This window comes from Bufo gargarizans, chromosome 8, assembly GCF_014858855.1.
Source record: "Bufo gargarizans isolate SCDJY-AF-19 chromosome 8, ASM1485885v1, whole genome shotgun sequence".
NCBI classification, from domain to species: domain Eukaryota; kingdom Metazoa; phylum Chordata; class Amphibia; order Anura; family Bufonidae; genus Bufo; species Bufo gargarizans.
This window is the reverse complement of record NC_058087.1, coordinates 66,131,632-66,149,087: the sequence shown is the minus strand read 5'-3', so window position 1 is coordinate 66,149,087 and position 17,456 is coordinate 66,131,632. Positions and strand designations below refer to the sequence as shown.

Below are 17,456 nucleotides of genomic sequence, written 5' to 3'. Positions count from 1 at the left end.
AAGTGCCTAGGGCAGCATCACATCTAAATATGGCCCTGGCTCCACAGCAGTAGCAGGATGTAGTGTCGCACATCACACTGCTGGTCTGTGCAGGAGGAGGAGCCGTGCGGCCGGGAATCTGCTGAGCTCCTCCTCCTATGTGTGACACTACATCCTGCTACTGCTGTGGAGCGCCAGCGGCTGAACTGTGATCATGAGGAACTAGGTGAGTATATATTTTTAACTTTCGGTGAAGGGGGCACATATCTGACCATTACTACTGTGAGGGGGCACATATCTGACCATTACTACTGTGAGGGGGCACATATCTGACCATTACTACTGTGAGGGGGCACATATCTGACCATTACTACTGTGAGGGGGCACATATCTGACCATTACTACTGTGAGGGGGCACATATCTGGACATAATTACTATGTACTGGCACAAAGGGGGAATAATTACTATGTGGGGGCATTAAGGGGACTGGGTGTGTATAGTTATGCTTTGGGCAGAGTTAGACGCGTGACCTAGTATGAAAAGAATATATATACATATTGTAAACATATTCACAAGATGTTTTTTATTTGCAGATATATGTCTATATTTGTATGTGTGGTTTGGGGGGGGGGGGGGGGTAGGTACATCCTTTGCACAGGGCCCTTAGCTGCCTGTGTCCGCCCCTGTTTCAGTATTAAGGGATAGTCTTCTCTGGGCCTGTATTAATTAGGAGTCTGGTCTGAAATCTGGTTTAGTTCAGGGACTCAGGAGGGTCTGTATTTAAATGGTCTGTGATCTGTATTCATGTTGAGGTGTGATGAAGGTGGCCAGAGTTAACACAGCTGCAGTGTAAAGTCAAGAAGGAGTGAGAGAACAGCATATGGAACCACTGAGAAGACAAGGGGTGGATTTAGAAATTCCAGAGATAAGAAACTCAAGGGGAGAAGTGGAGTAGAGCCTGCAGCTGCACTGTCTCCTTCTGATGCAGCCAGGAGACCCCAGGGCACCTCCACCACCAAGGGTTCCATTGTCCGAAAGTGTACAGGTTCGTAATTGATGTCCATTATGGGTGGGAAACAGTATGGGCAATGTATGCAGTGAGGTACGTGTACATTAGGAGAGAAGAGAGCAGGGCAGCACTGCTACATATGGCGTGGGAGTGTGCTAAGTGCAAGGCGGCTATGTTGAAAAATGTACAAACAGTGAGCGTGGTGCTCTGCCCCAAAAAATGTAAGTCCCAATGTATGGTTACGGAGAAGAAGAGCAAAATAAGGGCGACACTCACCACTGTTGTAGTCAAAATCCTTTATTCGCAATGTATCATAAAAGCAGTAGACAGGAGCAGGTGTGCATCGGTACGGACAAAACAGCGGCGACGGCCGTTTCGCACAAGTCTACGCTTCGTCTGGCCTCTCACCTCACTGCGCAAGCATGCATCAGTGCCTTTTAAACACTGCGTTCGGTTGTCAAGGCAACAACGACGCTCACAGGTTACTCGTCCTTATTAAAAACACATAGTTGCAAGTATGCAGAATGTACAATAACAGATACAGACCTAAATTAAAACACTCAAATCATTTTTGTCATTGAGTCCCAGAGCGGCTGCCTTGATGATCCACCTTGCCTCCCTCCTCGCAGGGCATGACAGGCTCGAGTTCGATACCAGAGAACGTCAAGCAGTGCGGATCGCCACCATGCACATTGCAGACCTGCTCGATAAGCCTAGTGCAGCCTTTCCCGGTTTTCAGGGAATTGAGATGTTCCCTGAATCTCTCAAAGAGGGGCGTATCATCTTCCCAATATAAAATGCCCCACATTTAACCAAGTAGACCACATATGTACTCCTACACGTAATGTGAGACCCCTCCGAACATAAGCTGGCTGTTGAAACTACAAAAAGAGCAGAAACCACACCTATAGCTGCCGATAGATTTATAACTGGTTAGCCAATTACTGGCTGGTCTCGCCCGCATTCTACTTTCGATTAATTTGTCCTTGTAGTATGGCAACGTCTAAAGGCAATTATGGGTCTGCTCTTGGTGAGGCCCGACAGTCCAGCTTCATCCTTCATTGTGTCCCAATTTTCATAAATGATGTGTTTGATCACTTCGGCCGCAGGACTAAATCTGAATGTGAACACGAACCTATCTTCATTCTAATGCGCATTGCGTTTTTGTCTATATAGAAGCTCCTCCTGTGAGAATGACCCTGCCTTCCTCCTGGCATCTTCTATCTCTTCCTCCACATAGCCTCGACATAGCAGCCTCTGCTTTAATTCATGCAATTGTTTTATATAGCCTTCCTGTGTGCTGTTAGTTCGTCTAAGGCAAATAAATTGGCCATATGGGACCGACTGCTTCACGTTTTTGTGATGGAAGCTACCAAAATGCAGCAAAGAGTTGGTGGCTCACGGTTTACGATAGCAATTAGTATGCAGGTTGTCACCATGTGCGGACACCAAAACATCAAAAAATCTCAGGGAAGAATTCCCGAAATGTAAAGAGAACTTTATATTCATATTATTGCCATCTAAGTAAGCCACGAAATCCTTGCATTGATCCTCTGTGCCAGACTAGATTATGAAAATGTCATCGACATATCTAAGAAAAAGTTGAATATATTGCGTGAAGGGATTGTCCAGGGAGAACACGTATTTATCCTCAAATACAGCCAAAAAAAAGTTGGCATATGTACATGACACAGGGGTACCCATCTCGGTACCCACTTTTTGCCTGTACCATTGTTCACCAAACTTAAAGGTGTTGTTGTTGAGGACAAACATAAGTGTCTCACTATGTACGTAGCACTTTTGTTGGTCTTACTGAGTACCTTGCCTATAGCTTCTATACCAGCACAGTGAGGTATACGTGTATAGAGACTCTCCACGTCCAGGGACACCAGGCTGAGCCCCTCACGCCAATGAAAACCTTTAATGGCACGGAGGAAGTCACTGGTCTCACCCAGATAAGTGGGAGCACTAGAGAGTAGGGGTCTAAGTAGCCAGTCGAGATACTTTGAAAGGGGTTTCGTGATGGACCGAATCCCTGGCACTAGTGGACGGCCGGGCGGCCTAGTGGGAGACTTATGTATTTTAGGGACAAAATACCAGGTAGGTTTCCTGGGATACTGAGGTATAAGCTTGTCCAGCATAGTATCTGGAATGAAACCAATCCCGACATATCTATGCAGGAGTGTTTTCAATTCAAAGTGGCGGTTAAGGGATCTTGCCCTAACTTCTCATAAGTGATGCCATCTCCTAGTTGTCTATCTGCTTCCTGCATATAGTATGTACGGGTCATTAAGACTATATTGCCCCCCTTGTCCGCCGGCTTAACAACGATATCCTACATACTGCCAATCCATTTCAAGGCAGCTCTCTCACCAGGGGAGAGGTTGTTCCGTGTTTGAGGGTATCTGAGGGCCTTAATGTCTCTCAGAACCAGTTTATGGAAAATGTCGATCCCACCACCGGCGGGCATAGGGGGGCAAAAAGTAGATCTAATACCTCCCTGGAATCCATCACCCAGGATCGACCCCACTGTCTCACCTAGGAGAACAGTGTCAGTAAGGAACTCTAAGGGCCCTTTCACACCTGCGTTCTTTTCTTCTGGCATAGAGTTCCGTCGTCGGGGCTCTATGCCGGAAGAATCCTGATCAGGATTATCCTAATGCATTCTGAATGGAGAGAAATCCGTTCAGGATGCATCAGGATGTCTTCAGTTCCGGACCGGAACGTTTTTTGGCCGGAGAAAATACCACAGCATGCTGCGCTTTTTGCTCCGGCCAAAAATCCTGAAGACTTGCCGCAAGGCCGGATCCGGAATTAATGCCCATTGAAAGGCATTGATCCGGATCCGGCCTTAAGCTAAACGTTGTTTCGGCGCATTGCCGGATCCGACGTTTAGCTTTTTCTGAATGGTTACCATAGCTGCCGGGACGCTTAAGTCCTGGCAGCCATGGTAAAGTGTAGTGGGGAGCGGGGGAGCAGTATACTTACAGTCCGTGCGGCTCCCGGGGCGCTTCAGAGTGACGTCAGGGCGCCCCACGCGCATGGATGACGTGATCGCATGGCACGTCATCCATGCGCATGGGGCGCTCTGACGTCATTCTGGAGCGCCCCGGGAGCCGCACAGACTGTAAGTATACCGCTCCCCCGATCCCCACTACTACTATGGCAACCAGGACTTTAATAGCGTCCTGGGTGCCATAGTAACACTGAACGCATTTTGAAGACGGATCCGTCTTCAAATGCTTTCAGTTCACTTGCGTTTTTCCGGATCCAGCGTGTAATTCCGGCAAGTGGAGTACACGCTATCTAAATTGAACTCCAAGGGATTTGTCACCGCTGGTATTTCACCTGGTTTAATAACTCGTGAATGCAAAGGTGCATCCCTGTACATTTTAAAAAGGTGCATTTTGCGAATGGCTTTGTATAGGTCAATCTTAAAATCCACCAGATTGAACGGTTTAACCAGACTGTATCCCAACCCTTCGTTAAGGACTGAGCTACAGTCCGGCGGTGTCAGCTCTGAATCTGTAAGATTGATAACTGCAGCAGGAGAGGGGGTGGGAGAGTCCTGGGAAACAGATATATCTATTGTGTCCAAGTGACTTGTCTCTTTCTGCGAGTGGACTTCCTTATGTGTTTGGTTTCTTCTTTTCTTCCTCCCTCTTCTTGTTTTCCTTCTAAAGGGTCTGGTCTGGTAGTATCATTGCCATAGCGCCCCTCAGAGACGCTGGAATCCAAATCGGTGGTCCAATACTCGTTTCTATTCTTATGCTGAGGACGTCTTTTCTTTGGTTTACTATCCAGTGAGGTACGCGGCTTCCTTGATGGACATTATGTGACTAGGACTTTCACCCTTAGATACTGCTGTTGTGAATATGATTATTGTGTAACTTTCCTGACCCTCATTTTGCAGAACATCTCTGCTGGGTGACTGAAGAAGGAAAAGTCAGCAAACTGCAGCCTTCGCGCGTGTCAGCAACATCAGTTCATTGCTCCAGCTAAAGAACAAGACTTGTTAGTAAGTGTTTCTACTCTGTTATAATCTGTTGGTATTTAAAGAGCATCTGTCAGCAGATTTGTACCTATCAAACTGGCTGAACTGGTACATGTGCGCATGCCAGCTGAAGGCATCTGTGTTGGTCCCACGTTCATGTGTGCCCATATTGCTGAGAAAAATGTTTTTTTTTGTTTGGGGGGGGGGGGGGGGCATTGCTGTTACATTTAGAACAGGCATCAGCAACCTCTAGCACTCCAGCTGTTCTGAAATTACAACTCCCAGAATCCTTCTTTCACTTCCCTGGGAGTTACAAATACAGCAAAGTACGTGTGCATGCTGGGAGTTGTAGTTTCACAGCAGCTGGAGTGCCAAAGGTTGCTGATCCCTGATCTAGAAGCTCTGCTTTCTCTGTAGCTCCTGTCCCCGCTGCACTTTAATTGAGGGCCAGGCAGTGAAAACATTCACACCTGGTCCAGTATATATATATATTTATTTATATAGCACCACCATAGAAACATAGAATGTGTTGGCAGATAAGAACCATTTGGCCCATCTAGTCTGCCCAATATACTGAATGCTATGAATAGCCCCTGGCCCTATCTTATATGAAGGATGGCCTTATGCCTATCCCATGCATGCTTAAACTCCTCCACTGTATTTGCAGCTACCACTTCTGCAGGAAGGCTATTCCATGCATCCACTACTCTCTCAGTAAAGTAATACTTCCTGATATTACTTTTAAACCTTTGCCCCTCTAATTTAAAACTATGTCCTCTTGTAGCAGTTTTTCTTCTTTTAAATATTCTCTCCTCTTTTACCTTGTTGATTCCCTTTATGTATTTAAAAGTTTCTATCATATCCCCTCTGTCTCGTCTTTCTTCCAAGCTATACATGTTAAGGGCCTTTAATCTTTCCTGGTAAGTTTTATCCTGCAATCCATGTACCAGTTTAGTAGCTCTTCTCTGAACTCTCTCCAAAGTATCAATATCCTTCTCCAGTACTGGTCTCCAGTACTGCGCACAATACTCCAAATGAGGTCTCACTAGTGCTCTGTAGAGCGGCATGAGCACCTCCCTCTTTCTACTGGTAATTCCTCTCCCTATACACCCCTATACACCCAAGCATTCTCCTAGCATCTGCTGCTCTATGACATTGTCTGCCTACCTTTAAGTCTTCTGAAATAATGATCCCTAAATCCCTTTCCTCAAATACTGAGGTTAGGACTGTATCACTGATTTTAGATTCTGCTCTTGCATTATCTTGCACTTATCAACATTAAATTTTAGTTGCCAGATTTTTGACCATTCCTCTAGTTTTCCTAAGTCCTTTTCCATTTGGTGTATCCCTCCAGGAACATAAACCCTGTTACAAATCTTTGTGTCATCAGCAAAAAGACACACCTTACCATTGAGGCCTTCTTCAATTTCGCTGATAAAGATATTAAACAATATGGGTCCCAGAACAGATCCCTGTGGTACCCCACTAGTTGCAGTCTAGGGAATAAGATCAATAAACTTGAGGCTATAATGGCATCTGAGAATATAGATGTAGTGGCTGTTACTGAGACGTGGTTCAAGGGGAGTAATGACTGGGATATATCAATACCAGGGTTCTCTCTATACAGTTAAGACAGAGAAGGCAAGAAGGGGGGGGGGGGGTGGCCCTGTATTTGATACAAGTTAGCGAGAACAATTTAGAGTCAGTTTGGGTTACCTTGCAGCTTGATAATCGTAAGGTAACTTGTGTAGGCGTGATATATAGACCACCTAGCCAAGTCAAAGATTTAGATGATCTACTAGTTGAGGAAATAGCTAAAATGACATTGAAGGGGGAAGTTATCATTATGGGAGACTTCAATCTTCCAGATGTAAACTGGAAAACCAAAATAGCTAGTTCTGCCAGGAGTATAGATATTCTAAATTCCCTACTGCAAGTAGTGGAGGAGCCAACCCAAAAGGAGGTCATTTTAGATTTAGTATTCACAAATGGGAATTTGGTATCTGATATTACTGTAGGGGAAAGCTTGGGATCTAGTGATCACCAGTCAGTGTGGTTTACTATAAGTACAGTGACTGAGTCACACCACACAAAAACAAAAGTTTTAGATTTTAGAAAAACTGACTTTTCTAAAATTAGATTAGTGGTATACAAGTCCCTATCAGACTGGAACAGTTTCATTGGAGTCCAGGAGAAATGGGACTACTTAAAAGTGGCACTATTGAAGGCAACAGAAAATTGCATTAGGCTTGTCAGTAAAACAAAAAAAAAAGGAAGAGACCACTGTGGTACTCAGCAGAAGTGGCCAAAATCATTAAAAACAAAAAGATAGCATTTAGGAATTATAAAAATAAAAAAAACGAGGATGACAGACAGACAAATTTATAAGATTAGGCAGAGAGAGGCCAAACAAGTTATAAGAGCTTCTAAAGCACAGGCAGAAGAGAAATTAGCTCAGTCAGGGAAAAAAGGCGATAAGGCATTCTTCAGATACATAAATGAAAAAAGGAAACTAAAAGAAGGAATTACCAAATAAAAAAACAAAAGAAGGAAGGTATATGGAAGAAGATAAAGAACTAGCTGACTACCTCAATGGATACTTCTGTTCAGTTTTTACAAGGGAAAATGAAGGAGAAGGACCTCAGTTAGGAAAGAAGACTAATGAATCTTTTGATGCATGTGTCTTTACAGAGGAAGAGGTTCTAAGTCAGCTGTCTAAAATTAATACAAATAAGTCACAGGGGCCTGATGGGATACACCCAAAGCTATTGAAAGAGCTCAGTGGTGAACTAGCAAAACCATTAACAGATTTATTAACCAATCACTGGCAACAGGAGTCATCCCAGAAGATTGGAAATTAGCAAATGTTGTGCCCATTCACAAGAAAGGTAGTAGGGAGGAATCGGGCAACTATAGGCCAGTAAGCCTGACATCATTAGTGGGGAAATTAATGGAAACCATACTTAAGGAGAGGATTGTGTACCATATTCCGCAACGCTTTACAAATTCATAGTGTTCATGTACAAAACAAAAGTAACTGGCTAATATGCAAACACTAGTCAGGGCCCTGCTCGCAAGAGCTTACAATCTAAGAGGAATTGGGGGTGACACATAAGGTAGTTGATTGTGATAAGTAGCAATCAAGCCATTATTGAACTGAAAAGAGTGGTGCCAGACGATATGCTTCGGGTTTGGGATTGTTAGAGGATCGCGTTAATGCCAGAGAAGTTGGTGGGGGAAAGGTTTAGTCAGGAAAAAGTAATTTTAGGTAGCTTGATAAGCCTGCCTGAAAAGATGTTTTTTTAAGGCACATTTGAACGTGGAGAAGTTGTGAATAGACCTAATATTCCGGGGCAGAATATTCCAGAGAGTAGGTGCAGCTCGAGAAAAGCTTTGAAGACGGGAGTGAGAGGTACGAATTATGGAGGTTATTAATCTTAGGTCACTAACGGAACGGAGAGCACGAGTAGGGTGGTAGATGGAGATCAGGGAGGAGATGTGTGGAGGTGCAGAACTGTGGAGAGCTTTGTGGGTGGGAAGTTTGAACTGTATTCTGTGGTGGATGGGCAACCAGTGAAGTGACTAGCACAGGCTAGTAGCATCAGTGTAGCGGTTGGATAGATGAGCCTGGCTGCAGCATTTAGAACAGACTGAAGGGGGGAGAGTTTAGTGAGAGGGAGACCGATTAGTAAGGCGTTGCATTAGTCAAGACGAGAATGAATCAAGGCAACAACAAGAGTTTTTGCCGTTTCCACCGTAAGAAAAGGGCAGATTCTGGTGATATTCGTGAGGTGCAGATGACAAGAGCATGTAAGTGATTGAATATGGGGAACAAAGGAAAGATCGGAGTCAAATGTGGCCCCAAGACAGCGGGCATGTTGCACAGGAGTTATGATATTGCTGCAGACTGAAATTGAAATATCAAGTTTAGGTGGGTTAGTGTCAAGGAACCATGAACCAGACGTACAACAAGAGATAAGTGGAAATTAGAAGGCTTTATTGAAAATCAAGCTGTAAGGCAAAAGTCCAAACGGATGGCTAAACCGAAGCAGGGTCTTGCGAAGCCAGAGGTCAGGAACCAGAAGGGTAGTCAGACGAAGCCTGGATCAGGAACCAGCAGGGTAGTCAGACGAAGCCTGGATCAGGAACCAGCAGGGTAGTCAGACGAAGCCAGGATCAGGAACCAGAAGCAGCAGCAGTCTTAGAAGCATGTGAACACAGGAGGACCAAGCAAGGAACTGAAGCCACAGACCTCCTATATATATGAGCTAGGCATCCAGCTCCTCCCAGTGGGAAGGAGAAGCCGCAGGGTGGGAGGCTACAAGAAACCCAGAAACCAAGATGGCCGCCAGCACATGTCAAACGAAGGAGAACAGCAAGAAGGTAAGACCATGACAGTACCTCCCCCTCAAGGGCCCCTCCTCCGCGGAGTACAGAACGGTTTCTGAGGGAAACGTGCGTGGAAGGCTCGGAGCAAGGCAGGAGCATGGATATCTGCGGAGGGAACCCAGGAACGCTCCTCTGGACCATAACCACGCCAATGGACCAAAAACTGCACCCGACCGCGGACCAGGCGTGAGTCCAGGATATTGCTCACCTCATACTCCTCACGATTGCCCACTTGGACCGGACGAGGCCGAGGAACCGAGGAAGTGAAACGATTACACACCAGTGGCTTCAACAGGGAGACATGAAACACGTTGGAGATCCGTATGCCAGGAGGAAGCGCAAGGGCATAGGCTACCGGGTTTACCCTGCGAAGCACTCGGAAGGGACCAACAAAGCGAGGCGCCAGCTTGGGAGTGGGCACTCGAAGGTTGAGGTTGCGGGTGGACAACCATACGCGGTCTCCGACCTGGTAGGAAGGAGCGGGCGCTCGTCTGCGATCAGCCTGGAGTCTCTGGCGCTGCGCAGAGACCTCAAGGGACCTCTGGATCTGTACCCAAGAAGCACGTAGGACGGAAAGGTGATCCTCCACAGCCGGAATATCCTGGGGAGAGAATACCTCCGGTAACACGGCAGGTTGGAACCCATAATTGGCCATGAAGGGAGACGTCCCAGAGGAAGAGTTCACCGCCATGTTCCTGGCAAACTCAGCCCAAGGCAGGAGGTCAACCCAATTGTCTTGGTGATCGGAGACATAGCAACGAAGGAATTGCTCCAAGGCCTGATTGGATCGTTCTGCGGCCCCATTGGACTGAGGGTGGTAGGCCGAGGAGAAAGAGAGATGAATCCCCAACTGGGAGCAAAAGGCGCGCCAGAACCTGGACACAAACTGACTCCCCCGATCCGACACAATCTCCTTGGGCAAACCGTGCAACCGGAAGACCTCCCTGGCAAAAATCGAGGCCAACTCTTGTGCAGAGGGTAACTTCTTGAGAGGAACACAGTGGCACATTTTGGAAAACCGATCCACAATCATGAGAATGACCGTATGGCCTCGGGATGCAGGGAGGTCCACAATGAAATCCATCCCCAGGTGTGACCATGGACGCTCCCCGGTGGCTATGGGTTGCAAAAGGCCCAACGGAAGGTGCCGAGGGGACTTACTCTGGGCACAAACGGAGCATGCCGCTACTAATGCGGCGATGTCGGAACGTAGAGAAGGCCACCAGAACAGACGTGAAACAGCCCAGGACAGCTGATTCTTTCCAGGATGCCCCGCGGCCTTGGAGTTATGGTAGGTTCGCAACAACCGAGTGCGCAACTCCTCAGGCACAAAACATCTGCCGTTGGGTCTCCCAGAGGGAGCACCAGATTGAGCCGCCAAAATCTGCTCACCCAGGGGAGAGGTCAGGCTGGTGCGAATGGCAGCCAGGATCTGATTCGGAGGTATGACCGAAGTCGGAATCGACTCCTCCCCGGACAGCTCGGAGTACTGCCGTGATAAGGCATCCGCTCTGATGTTCTTGGAACCGGGTAGGTAGGAGACCACGTAATTAAAACGTGACAAGAACAGAGCCCATCTGGCCTGACGTGGTGTCAATCTCTTGGCCTCAGAGAGGTAGGTCAGATTCTTGTGGTCCGTCAGGATGAGAACCGGAACCACCGAGCCCTCGAGCAAGTGCCTCCATTCTTTAAGGGCTTGCACGATGGCCAATAACTCCCTGTCACCAATCTGATAGTTGCACTCCGCGGAAGACAGTTTCCGGGAGTAAAACCCACAAGGAAGCAGAGGACCCTCTGGTGTTCTACGCTGAGACAGAAGGGCGCCTACTCCCGTCTCAGACGCGTCCACCTCGAGGACAAAAGGCAACCCAGGGTTGGGATGCGATAGAATCGGAGCCGACACGAAGGCGGACTTTAGAGCCTCAAAAGCTCGGATGGCCTCGAGCGGCCAGACCTGGGGATTACTGCCCTTCCTGGTCAGATCCGTGAGGGGCTTGGCTAGCATGGAAAAGTCCCTGATGAACTTCCGATAATAATTGGCGAAGCCCAAAAAGCGCTGCAGGGCACGAAGACCACTGGGCTGGGGCCACTGTAAGACAGCCAAAACCTTCTCAGGATCCATGGAGAACCCCTCAGCGGAAATGATGTAACCTAAGAAGGTTACCTGGGATCGGTGAAATTCGCATTTCTCAAGCTTACCGAACAGCTTGTTCTCTCGTAACCGTTGCAACACTCGTCTGACATCCAGAATGTGGGCCTCCATGGATTCAGAATATACCAAGATGTCATCCAGATAGACCACCACACACTGCTGCAACAGGTCACGGAAAACATCGTTGATGAATTCCTGGAAGACTGCGGGCGCATTGCACAACCCAAAGGGCATAACCAAGGATTCATAATGACCGGTCCTGGTGTTAAACGCGGTCTTCCACTCATCGCCCGCCTTGATCCTTACCAGGTTATATGCCGCCCTCAGGTCGAGTTTGGTAAAGACCGTGGCCCCTTTGAGGCGATCGAACAGCTCGGAAATCAAGGGTATCGGGAAAGCGTTCTTGATCGTGATGCGATTGAGACCCCTGTAATCGATGCAAGGCCTCAACTCACCGCCCTTCTTTTTCACAAAGAAAAATCCAGCCCCTGCCGGGGACGAGGATTTGCGAATGTGTCCGCGTGAAAGCGCCTCCCTCACGTACTCCTCCATGGCCTCATTCTCCGCTACCGACAGTGGATAGACTTTGCCACGAGGAGGAACGGCACCAGATTGTAACTCTATGGCACAATCGTATGGGCGGTGCGGAGGTAGGGCAACCGCACGCACCTTATCGAATACATCCCGGTACTCCTCGTATTCAGGAGGCAACAGAGAGTCCGAGGAAGTACACAGCAACTTGACAGGCCCATGGATGCAACTAGCCCCACACTGCGGTGACCACGAGAGGATCTCGGCCGATCTCCAATAGAAAGTCGGATTATGCTTCTGGAGCCAGGGGTACCCCAAGACCACCGAGTAGTGTGGAGACGAAATAACCTGGAGACAGACCGACTCTCTGTGAACGGCACCAATGGCCATCCCCACTGGAAGGGTCTCCTGAGTCACGTGTGGCGGCAGAAGGGGTCTGCCGTCTATCGCCTCAAGAGCCAGTGGGGAACCTCGAGGCTGCAGAGGAATGGAATTGGCGGCAGCGAACTCACTATCAATGAACAAACCACCAGCACCAGAGTCCACCAACGCCTGGGTCGTCACCGAGCCCCCGACCCAGGAGACGACAACAGTAATCAGTGGTTTGTCAACACGGGAAACCGGGGACGAGGAGACTCCACCCAAGATCTGCCCCCGACAGGATCTCAGGTGCGAGCGTTTCCCGGACGGTTCGGGCATGCCAACCGAAAATGCCCACCGAGACCACAGTACATGCATCGGCCCTCGCGTCTCCGGAGTACCCTCTCCCCCTCGGACAGGCGAGCAAACCCCAGCTGCATGGGTTCACCCCCAGACAAGTCATCCCCAGGAGGCATGGGAGGAGAGGGAGGCACGGGTGGGACAGCAAACGTAGGCGCCAATCTGTTAGAAGACCTCCGCAGGCTCTCCTTAAAGGAAGGTCTCTCCCTGAGTCTGGTGTCAATCAAAATCAGGAAAGAAATAAGAGACTCGAGCTCCACTGGTAGGTCCTTAGCTGCAACCTCATCCTTCAAGGCATCCGAGAGACCATGAGAGAAAGCAGCGACCAGAGCCTCATTATTCCAGCCCACCTCTGCTGCCAGGGTACGAAACTCAATGGCGTATTCAGCTACGGATCGTGAACCCTGTCTGATGGACATAAGGAGCTTCGCAGCAGAGGCAGCACGAGCCGGCACATCGAATACCTTCCGAAGAGAAGCAACAAAACCGGAAAACTCGGCAACCACCGGATTGTTGTTCTCCCATAAAGGGCTGGCCCAGGCCAAGGCCTTGTCCGAGAGCAGCGAGATCAAGAAGCCCACCTTTGATCTCTCAGTAGGAAAGGCATGTGGCAGCAACTCGAAATAAATGCCCACCTGGTTAAGGAAACCTCGGCACTGAGTTGGCTCTCCCCCAAAGCGCTGTGGAAGGGGGGCAGAACCGGTCATACCCCGAAACACCGCAGGCGCAGCAACAGGTGTCGGGGTAGACTCTGGCGCAACAACCGGAGCGGCAGTAGGAGCGGGCCCAGGAGCGACAATCGACCCATCAGCAACGGAAGCTAAATGAGCCGTGCGTTCAAGCAAGGTTTGCAACGCCACAGCGAACCGACCCAACAGGTGATCCTGCTGATCAAGTCTGGCAACCAGCGTAGGTAGCGAGGATGGCCCTGTACCGTCAGAATTCATGGCTTGGTCCTAATGTCAAGGAACCATGAACCAGACGTACAACAAGAGATAAGTGGAAATAAGAAGGCTTTATTGAAAATCAAGCTGTAAGGCAAAAGTCCAAACGGATGGCTAAACCGAAGCAGGGTCTTGCGAAGCCAGAGGTCAGGAACCAGAAGGGTAGTCAGACGAAGCCTGGATCAGGAACCAGCAGGGTAGTCAGACGAAGCCTGGATCAGGAACCAGCAGGGTAGTCAGACGAAGCCAGGATCAGGAACCAGAAGCAGCAGCAGTCTTAGAAGCATGTGAACACAGGAGGACCAAGCAAGGAACTGAAGCCACAGACCTCCTATATATATGAGCTAGGCATCCAGCTCCTCCCAGTGGGAAGGAGAAGCCGCAGGGTGGGAGGCTACAAGAAACCCAGAAACCAAGGTGGCCGCTAGCACATGTCAAACGAAGGAGAACTGCAAGAAGGTAAGACCATGACAGTTAGTAGATGGGGAAAGACAAAAAGTTCAGTTTTTGAGAGCTTCAGTTTTAGATACAGATGTTAGACATGATGTTAGAGACAGCTGCCAGACAATTACTGGTGTTTTGGAGTAAAGCAGGGGTGATGTCCGGGAATGAAGTGTATAGTTGAGTGTTGTCAGCATTTAGATGGTACCAAAAGCCAAATATACTGATTTAGAGATGGATAGGAAGAGAACCAAGAGAGAGCAGTGTCCTTAAGGCCAATTGAGTGGAGCATGGTGAGGAGGAGTTTATGGTCTACAGTATCAAACGCTGCAGAGAGATCCAGCAGACTCAGTAGAGAATAATCACCATTTCTTTTTGCTGTTAGGAGATCGTTAGACACTTTAGTAGGGGCAGATTCTGTAGAGTGAAGAGGGCGAAAGGCAGATTGTAAGGTGTCAAGAAGAGAGTTTGTAGAGAGATAGCTTATTAGGCGAGAGAAGACAAGACGTTCCAGGAGTTTAGAGATGAAGGGGAGGTTAGAAACAGGTCGGTAGTTAGCAGCACAGGTCGGGTCAAGAGATGGTTTCTTTAGTAGTGGTGTTATAAAAGAGTGTTTGAAGGAAGAGGGAAAGATACCAGAAGAGAGAGAGGTTAAAAATTGTAGTTAGGTGAATGATGACAGCCGGGGAGAGGGACTGGGACTGGAGGAGGTGTGGTGGAATAGGATCACTGCTACAGGTCGTGGGTCGAGAAGAAGGTCGTGGGTCGAGTTATAGGGTCAAAAGAGGAGAGAGAGCATGTGGAGGAGTGGGAAGGAGGAGGATTGAAATTATTTGGGTACTGGGAGATTATTTTCTGCTTGATAGTGCAAATCCTGTCTCTGATGTAAGTGGCCATGCCATCAGCGCAGAGGTCAATGACAGGTTCTGGAAGGGAATGAAAAGTGTCAGAGTCTTTTGGGGTTATTTGAGAGTGAGGAGATGAGAGAGGTGAAGTACTTTTGTTTGGCAATGTTGAGAGCCGAATTGTATGTTTTGAGCAAAAATTTATGATGGAGGAAGTCTGCGATTTTCTCCATAAGCGTTCTGCACATTTGGAGCAGCGCTGGAGAAAATGTGTTTCAGATGTGTGCCAGGGTTTCCGTATATACACACATGTTCACAAACTATATATAGTTTGTGAATATGTATAATACTAAGTTCAGACTTTTTTAAAGTGGCAACAAGATAATGGTGCACATTGAACAACATTGCACATTATCTTTCATGAATGTATGCAGGAATCCTTTTAAACAGTTTTTTTAAAAGAGAATTTAAAGGCTATGTACACAGTGTTATTTTGGGGATGCAAGTGTTAAAAACCTATCTGTATTTAAGCACTGACTGACCGCTTATATATACGTGCTATCGGCATCTGTATGTGGAGATAGGACGTATATAGCAAGTGGGCAGTTGGGAAGGGGTTAAACAATTTCTTTGTTTCATTTGTCTTGCCCTATTACTCAATAAACATTTTTAGTTTTTTTCCCACGACTGTTTGCCATTTAATATGGTATGCCAAAATAATGTCAGAAACTATACTACTGCAGAGTTATGTAATCATGAACATTTATTAATGATGAATTTTCTTTTATATTCCAGACATTTCATAAATGTGCTAATTTAACACTTTCATTCTGTTCTTTTGAAGACATCAGTAATCAATAAGGAGATGGATTGGACTTCGATGTCAGCATGTTATGAGGCCTGTTGGCCGATAATGACGATATGGGAGAGAATTAACCATGCGTGTACATCAGACTCTCCACCAAAGTCCTGGGGGTTCAGAAGAGGCGACTGTGGATTCCAAATATGGGCTTTTAATTCCTACAATGAGAGATATTGCGTAGTCTGGGACCGTTTCCGCTCATACTGGAAAGTGAAAACTCCATTTGGCCCTACTTTAAATTTTATTGGACCTCTCTTTATAGACAGATCAGGTAGAGGATTACATGTACCGCCATCACTTACCGTCACTGTATCAGACAGAGATAATCTATTGCCTGCTGCATCTTTAGTGGTGGGTAAACACATGTTACAAATTACACGTTTTGTTCTTAAACCTACATAAGTTAGAGATTACCGTATTTTACCATACTATACAATCTAGCAGCAGTGGTCGTGCTTGCATACTATACGAAAAAGCGCTGGTTCTGTGGGAGCGCTTTTTCCTACAATGTGCAAGTACAGTCACTGTTGCTGGATTGCAGGGTGGTCATAGCCATGGAAAAATGTGATGGAAAAATTAATGAAGCCAGCAAAGTAAGCAATATGGACAATCACAATACATTAGTAAGTGCCTTGTGTTAACTTTCTCTATCTGATAAATGCCATTTGCTGAATGCATCATCTACTAACTATTGTAAAAAACAGCAATGGCGCATGTGGTTATTAAATGTACCCAAGTAAATGTGTCTCATGTCATTGCCATGCCATGTTTGTTTTGCTAGCATGTGACAGTATGCACATACGCAGCTCTGCAGTACACACACATGCACACTAGGGCTGAAACGATTACTTGATTGAATGCAAATTTTTTGCATCAAGGATTCGTTTGTGTCATGTGACAACGGAGCGGGAGTGAAGACCTTGCTATTACTCACCGCTCCGTGGTCACATGCCGACACGCGCGCTGCACTGTATCCTGACACATCGTCAGGTCACAGTGCACGTAAGCGCGCACTATGACCCGACGCTGTGTGAAGTCAGGACGGCAATGCAGTGCGTGGAGAAGAAGATGGAGGAGCTGTGGAGCAGCACCCCTACAGGAAAGGTAAGTACTGGCCACTCTATGTCCACAACTTCACAGCAAGAAACAGCAAAGTAGGAGTGAGGACGCTGCCATGAGCACACTGCAGAGATCTGGGGTGACATGGTGCGGGCAAGGAGGATCCAGGCGACAGGGAATGCAGGCAATGCACACTTGCGAGCTTCATTACTGCTGAGCTCAGGCCTTCCAGAGCCCGGACAGACAATCTATGAAAAGCATCCTGACTGGGCGGCGGCGAGCGGCACTAACACTCCGCAGTCAATGGGACGATTAGCAAGAAGCTGAAGAGTCTGGAGAAGGGCACAGTCAGCATGGAGGAGGTGTATGTAGGATCAGCAATAATAGGAATGGAAACTACTATAGGGAGCCCCCCATAAATCAGTGCTCAGGGGTGAAGTCCTCATCACGGGGAATGTGACTGAACCTGAGAGAGAGTGCCTTCATGAACAGCATGCCCGAACTACAGTAAAGACTGACACATGTCGGGG

General features: G+C 47.6%; 1 long non-coding RNA gene across 2 annotated transcripts; it reads left to right on the top strand.

The window, feature by feature from the left end:
* The first annotated feature begins 931 nt into the window (after window positions 1-931).
* On the top strand, window positions 932-16,602 carry LOC122945707. 2 transcript variants are annotated; one of them, XR_006391137.1, is made up of 4 exons: window positions 932-1,025; window positions 4,673-4,797; window positions 4,903-5,007; window positions 15,850-16,602. It is a non-coding gene; the product is annotated as an uncharacterized LOC122945707 (long non-coding RNA). The 2 variants fall into 2 exon arrangements; XR_006391136.1 differs by lacking the exon at window positions 932-1,025 and having other exon boundaries at window positions 4,617-4,797.
* Window positions 16,603-17,456: the final 854 nt, after the last annotated feature.